Genomic DNA, 7,427 nt, shown 5'->3' with positions numbered 1-7,427 from the left:
GAATCAAGAATCTCCAACTACGACAAGTACAAAGTTCTGTTCATCTTTGATGGTCTGGATGAGTGCCGACTGCCCCTAGACTTCCAGAAGAACAAGATCTGTTGTGACGTCACAGAGTCAACCTCAGTGGATGTTCTGCTGACAAATCTCATCAAGGGAAATCTGCTTCCCTCTGCTCTCCTCTGGATAACTACCCGACCTGCAGCAGCCAACAAGATCCCTTCAGGGTGTGTTGACCAGGTGACAGAGGTACGAGGGTTCAATGACCCACAGAAGGAGGAGTACTTCAGGAAGAGATTCAGTGATGAGGACCTGGCCAGCAGAATCATCTCACACATAAAGACATCAAGGAGCCTCCACATCATGTGCCACATTCCAGTCTTCTGTTGGATTTCTGCAACAGTCCTTGAACACACGTTGAGTACAGACAAGAGAGAAGAGATGCCCAAGACTCTGACTGAGATGTACTCACACCTTGTGGTGTTTCAGACCAAACAGAAGAATGAAAAGTATCTTGGGAAAGAAGAGACAGGTCCACACTGGAATAAAGAGAGCATTCTGTCACTGGGAAAACTGGCTTTTCAACAGCTTGTTGAGGGCAATCTAATTTTCTATGAAGAAGACCTGAAAGAGGCTGGCATTGATGTCAATGAAGCATCAGTGTACTCAGGATTGTGCACACAGCTCTTTAAAGAGGAATGTGTGCTGCACCAGGACAAGGTGTACTGCTTCGTGCATCTGAGCATTCAGGAGTTTCTGGCTGCTGTATATGTGTTCCTCTCATTCATCAACAACAATGAGAATCTAATGGCCAAACCTCAATCAACGTCCAGTAACTTTTCTGTGAGGATCAGACACAAGCGTAAAGTTACCTTCTACAAGAGTGCTGTGGATAAAGCCTTACAAAGTGAGACAGGAAACCTGGACCTGTTCCTCCGATTCCTTCTGGGCCTCTCACTGGAGTCCAATCAGAAGCACTTACGAGGTCTACTGACAAAGACAAGAAGCAGCTCACAGAGCCATGAAGAAACAGTCAAGTACATCAAGGAGAAGATCAGGGAGAATCCCTCTCCAGAGAGGTGCATCAATCTGTTCCACTGTCTGAATGAACTGAATGACCATTCTCTAGTGGAGGAGATCCAACGCTACCTGAGATCAGGAAGTCTCTCAGAAGAAGAACTGTCACCTGCACAGTGGTCAGCGCTGGTCTTTGTGTTGCTGACTTCAGAAAAGGAGCTGGATGTGTTTGACCTGAAGAAATACTCCAGATCAGAGGAAGGTCTTCTGAGGCTGCTGCCAGTGGTCAAAGCCTCCAGAGCTGCTCTGTGAGTACATAAAATCATCAGCAAGAAATATTAAGTTTAGAGTAAAATATGTATTATAAAATGTATATAATATTCTATTGAAAAACATATTGAATAAATGCATTGATGTTCACATTAGTATAACAATATGACCATACAATTCTAGGAGACGGAAGATGAATCTATATGTTGTTTAAGAGAATAAACCAAATGCATCAGCCATTGTCCTTCTACACTACTGGTGTTAAATTAACTGTGTTTGTGAAATCATGATGATCTCTTTGCAGGCTGTCAGGCTGTGGAGTCACAGGGAAAGGCTGTGCTTCTCTGGTCTCAGCTCTGAAGTCAAACCCCTCACACCTGAGAGAGCTGGATCTGAGTAACAATGACCTGAAGGATTCAGGAGTGAAGCTGCTCTCTGCTGGACTGGGGAATCCCCACTGTAAACTGGAGACTCTGAGGTCAGTATTCCTGTAGTTGGTCAACAAGTGATAACTGTTCACCAGATCCACATGTGTTTACCAGGCAAACATAGTCCACACCATATGTGTTTGGACAGTGAAGCTTACAGTTTTACATTTGGTTTTTAGATACAATGTTTCATATTATGCAACAGTACAGAATGTCACCTTTTATTTAAATATTTTCATACATATACAGTGAGGGAAAAAAGTATTTGATCCCCTACTGATTTTGTACATTTGCCCACTGACAAAGAAATTATCAGTCTATAATTTTAATGGTAGGTTTATTTGAACAGTGAGAGACAGAATAACAACAAAAAAATCCAGAAAAAAGCATGTCAAAAATGTTATAAATTGATTTGCATTTTAATGAGGGAAATAAGTATTTGCCCCCCTCTCAATCAGAAAGATTTCTGGCTTCCAGGTGTCTTTTATACAGGTAATGAGCTGAGATTAGGAGCACACTCTTAAAGGGAGTTCTCCTAATCTCAGTTTGTTACCTTTATAAAAGACACCTGTCCACAGAAGCAATCAATCAATCAGATTCCAAACTCTCCACCATGGCCAAGACCAAAGAGCTCTCCAAGGATGTCAGGGACAAGATTGTAGACCTACACAAGGCTGGAATGGGCTACAAGACCATCGCCAAGCAGCTTGGTGAGAAGGTGACAACAGTTGGTGCGATTATTCGCAAATGGAAGAAACACAAAAGAACTGTCAATCTCCCTTGGCCTGGGGCTCCATGCAAGATCTCACCTCGTGGAGTTGCAATGATCATGAGAACGGTGAGGAATCAGCCCAGAACTACACGGGAGGATCTTGTCAATGATCTCAAGGCAGCTGGGACCATAGTCACCAAGAAAACAATTGGTAACACACTACGCCGTGAAGGACTGAAATCCTGCAGTGCCCGCAAGTTCCCCCTGCTCAAGAAAGCACATATACATGCCCGTCTGAAGTTTGCCAATGAACATCTGAATGATTCAGAGTAGAACTGGGTGAAAGTGTTGTGGTCAGATGAGACCAAAATCGAGCTCTTTGGCATCAACTCAACTCGCCGTGTTTGGAGGAGGAGGAATACTGCCTATGACCCCAAGAACACCATCCCCACCGTCAAACATGGAGGTGGAAACATTATGCTTTGGGGGTGTTTTTCTGCTAAGGGGACAGGACAACTTCACCGCATCAAAGGGACGATGGACGGGGCCATGTACCATCAAATCTTGAGTGAGAACCTCCTTCCCTCAGCCAGGGCATTGAAAATGGGTCGTGAATGGGTATTCCAGCATGACAATGACCCAAAACACACGGCCAAGGCAACAAAGGAGTGGCTCAAGAAGAAGCACATTAAGGTCCTGGAGTGGCCTAGCCAGTCTCCAGACCTTAATCCCATAGAAAATCTGTGGAGGGAGCTGAAGGTTCGAGTTGCCAAACGTCAGCCTCGAAACCTTAATGACTTGGAGAAGATCTAAAAAGAGGAGTGGGACAAAATCCCTCCTGAGATGTGTGCAAACCTGGTGGCCAACTACAAGAAACGTCTGACCTCTGTGATTGCCAACAAGGGTTTTGCCACCAAGTACTAAGTCATGTTTTGTAGAGGGGTCAAATACTTATTTCCCTCATTAAAATGCAAATCAATTTATAACATTTTTGACATGCGTTTTTCTGGATTTTTTTGTTGTTATTCTGTATCTCACTGTTCAAATAAAGCTACCATTAAAATTCTAGACTGATCATGTCTTTGTCAGTGGGCAAACGTACAAAATCAGCAGGGGATCAAATACTTTTTTCCCTCACTGTATTTTTTTACCGTTTAGAAATGAAAGTACTTTATTATGTAGTTCTCCCATTTGAAAAAGTCATAATTATTTAGACAAATTAATTTAGTCAAAAGTTTAGTATTTGGCTCATATTCCTTACCTGCAGTGATTACATCAAGCTTATGATTCTACAATCTTGTTGAATGCATTTGCAGTTTGTTTTGGTTGTGTTTTGGATGATGTTTTTCCCAATAGAAACTGAATGGTGAATAATGTCCTGTCATTTTGGAGTCACTTCACTTGTATTGGCAGTAAGAATAGAATATGTTTCTGAACACTTCTACATTCATGTGGATGCTACCATGATTATGAATAATCATGAATGAATCGTGAATGATGATGAATGAGAAAGTTATCATCATCCACCATTCAGTTACTAACGGGCAAAACATAACCCAAAACACAACCAAAACAAACTGCAAATGCAACCAACGAGTTTGGGACCAAATACTAAACTTCTGACTACTTTAATACACTATAAGTGAATTGGTCAGAATACTTATGACTTCTTCAAATGGGGGGACTAGATACATAAAGTGCTTTCATTTCTAAACGGTGAAACAGATATGTATGAAAATGCCCTCAAATAAAAGGTGACATTATATACTGTCACCTCATGTGAAACATTTGATCTCAAATCCAAAATGCTGGAGTATAGAGCCACATTTAAAATGTTTGCTTCACTGTCAAAATAGATATGGTGTGGACTGTATACTCAATACAATCAACCGTCATTTTCGGACTATAAGCCGCGCCTTTTTTCCAATTTTTTGACCCCTGAGGCTTATATAACGGTGCGGCTAATCTATGGATTTTTACAGCTAACGGCCCCTAGAAGACCTCCTAAATCTATGGATTTTACAGGTTACAGTCCACCAACTTTAACTCTATGGGCTCTATGACCGGTCCACGCCCCCCACCTTTAAGCGGCGGGCTCCAGCAGGAAAAGCTGGAGGCCGGAAAAGAGTGAGACAGGTAGCGCGCAAAAGTAAAAGTGGAACCGAGAGGGGTACGAGAGACAGAACGAGAGACAGAACGAGAGCAAGACAGACAGACATTACGAGAGCGAGACAGTTTGTGCAAAGGAAGTTTTCATGCACAAACCCTCATTATGGAAAACAAACGTAGAAATGCATATGATGCAGCTTTTAAGTTAAAGGCAGTCAATCTGGCTGTAAAAGAAGGAAATAGAGCTGCTGCACGTAGCCTTGGCATCAATGAGTCAATGGTCAGACGTTGGAGACGCCAGCGGGAAGAACTGTCTCAATGCAAAAAGTCAAAAAAAGCTTTCAGAGGTAATAAAAGCAGATGACCCGAACTTGAAGACTTTCTTGAAGATTGGGTGAACACACAGAGAGCAGACGGCCAAGGTGTTTCCACCGTGCAGATCCGACTGAAAGCTGAAACAGTCGCCACCGAAATGAAAATTGAACATTTTAGAGGTGGACCATCCTGGTGTTTCAGATTTATGAGACGAAAGGGACTCTCCATCAGGGCGCGGACGACTGTGTGTCAGCAAATCCCTCCCGACTACCAGGAAAAAATAACAAACTTCGGCGAATTCACACAAAGAATGATAGAGGAATATTGCATCGGACCGGACCAGATCATAAATATGGATGAAGTGCCTTTGACGTTTGACCTGCCTCTCACTAGGACTGTTAACAAGAAAGGTGAATCGTCCATCACGTTGAGAACAACTGGCCACGAGAGAACGAATTTCACTTGTGTTCTTGGCTGCACAGCATCTGGATTAAAGCTTCCGCCAATGGTGATTTTTAAGCGGATTACAATGCCAAAAGAAAAGATCCTGAACGGCATCTCCTTTAAAGTCAACAAGAAAGGGTGGATGATGGAAAGCGTAATGAATGAGTGGCTGAATGAGTGCTATGTCAAGCGCCCTGGAGGATTCTTTCGCCAAAAAAAAGCTTTGCTCGTTTTGGACAGCATGAGGGCCCATATAACGGATTATGTGAAAGCAGCCATCAAGAGCACAAACTCCATTCCAGCTGTGATTCCTGGGGGCACAACGAAGCATCTGCAGCCACTCGACATCAGTGTCAATCGTGCGTTCAAAGTGGCACTACGCGTTCAGTGGGAGGCGTGGATGACTAGCGGCGATAAATCATTCACCAAAACTGGTCGCATGCGAAAAGCAACTTTCGCTCAAGTTTGCGAGTGGATCCTGATAGCGTGGAGGAGTGTCAAAACATCCACGATCATTAACGGGTTCCGAAAGGCTGGACTGCTGCGTGATGAAGAGGAGGACGCCGCCACAGCTGAGGCCCTTCAGAGGCTGTTTGATTCCGACAGTGACGAAGAGGAGTTCGTTGGTTTTGAGAGCGTCAACGAAGGAGAGAGGAGAGTGGCTGACGAAGCCACCCTGAGCCTGTTCGTTTCCGACACTGAAGATGAGGACTTTGGTGGTTTTAGTACGCAGGAAGAAGTCGGAGATGTGGATTAATGACTTGACTTTTCTGGTTACAGCCGTGTACTGCACCTTAGCCTAAAAGATGAAGACGAGGATTAATGACTTTTCTGTAGGCTGATTATCGTATATTTTAAGCAGCCTTGTTGCTGCAACTTTAGGTTTACGCGCTTACTGTCGTGTTCCAGGCACTTTATTTTGCACTTTAAAAAAACACATTTAATTTAGCCATTGATATTGCCTCGTCAAGCGCTGTAAGCTTTGTTTTTTGTTATGGTACTACTGTAGGCTATAATGTAGATAAATATTCAAAGATGTGCACACTTTGTCAAGGTTTTTCAAAAATAACCAAAGTTAAGTGGTTAAATGATTGTGACGCTATTAACTAATTTTGCTGGAATACGTTATGCAAATCTGCAACTTGTTTGTTGAAATGTTAATAAATGGGAGCTTCCTCAAGCAGCCATCTCTTTCCCGACAATCCCCTCTGTGCACGAACCCTTACATATGGTAATTAAACATTAAAACACCTGCGGCTTATAGTCCAGTGCAGCTTATATATGTACACATCATTCAATTTAGCTGCTGCGGCTTATACTCCGGTACGCCTTATAGTGCGGAAAATACGGTAAATCTGATACCTCACTGTCTGTCTTTTGACTGATACTGCTTTTTAAACTAGTCTGGTCAGTCTACTCAAATATTTGTACTATACATGTTTCTCTCTACAATCAATATATGATCATTTCTAATAATGATACATTCATTTATGAATGGATATGGCAGGTTTCAGGACACTGATATATCTGAATATGTTGAAAAAATATATTGCCACTATTTTCACACCAAAGAATAGCAGTGAGGTTTTAATATGATTTGACTCTTTGCAGGCTGTCAGGCTGTCTAGTCACAGAGGAAGGCTGTGCTTCTCTGGTCTCAGCTCTGAAGTTAAACCCCTCACACCTGAGAGAACTGGACCTGAGTAACAATGACCTGAAGGATTCAGGAGTGAAGCTGCTCTCTGCTGGACTGGGGAATCCCCACTGTAAACTGGAGACTCTGAGGTCAGTATTCCTGTAGTTGGTCAACAAGTGATAACTGTTCACCAGATCCACATGTGTTTACCAGGCACACATAGTCCACACCATATGTGTTTGGACAGTGAAGCTTACATTTACATTTACATTTTAGTCATTTAGCAGACGCTCTTATCCAGAGCGACTTACAGTTAGTGAATACTTTTTTTTTTTTACAGTTTTACATTTGGTGCTATGCTCCAGCATTTTGGATTTGAGATATAATGTTTCATATTAGGCAACAGTACAGAATGTCACCTTTTATTTTAGGTTTTTCATACATATCTGTTTTTCCGTTTAGATAGGAAAGCATTTTATGTGTCAAGTTCTCCCAT

The 7,427-nt window shown here is 42.4% G+C and overlaps 1 pseudogene across 1 annotated transcript in view; it reads left to right on the top strand.

Annotated features, from left to right (window-relative positions):
- Positions 1 to 7,096, top strand: part of LOC311124107 (NLR family CARD domain-containing protein 3-like) — a 7,565-nt pseudogene extending 469 nt beyond the window's left edge. Inside the window, exons 1-3 of the transcript in view lie at positions 1 to 1,325; positions 1,592 to 1,765; positions 6,907 to 7,096. The exon at positions 1 to 1,325 is cut by the window's left edge and continues 469 nt beyond it. The product of the transcript in view is annotated as an NLR family CARD domain-containing protein 3-like (transcript). The remainder of the gene's footprint in view (positions 1,326 to 1,591; positions 1,766 to 6,906) is intronic.
- Positions 7,097 to 7,427: the final 331 nt, after the last annotated feature.

This window comes from Coregonus lavaretus (genome assembly GCF_964263955.1).
Source record: "Coregonus lavaretus genome assembly, contig: HAP1_SCAFFOLD_4328, whole genome shotgun sequence".
In the NCBI taxonomy this organism is placed as follows: domain Eukaryota; kingdom Metazoa; phylum Chordata; class Actinopteri; order Salmoniformes; family Salmonidae; genus Coregonus; species Coregonus lavaretus.
This window is presented reverse-complemented; position numbering and strand designations above follow the sequence as displayed.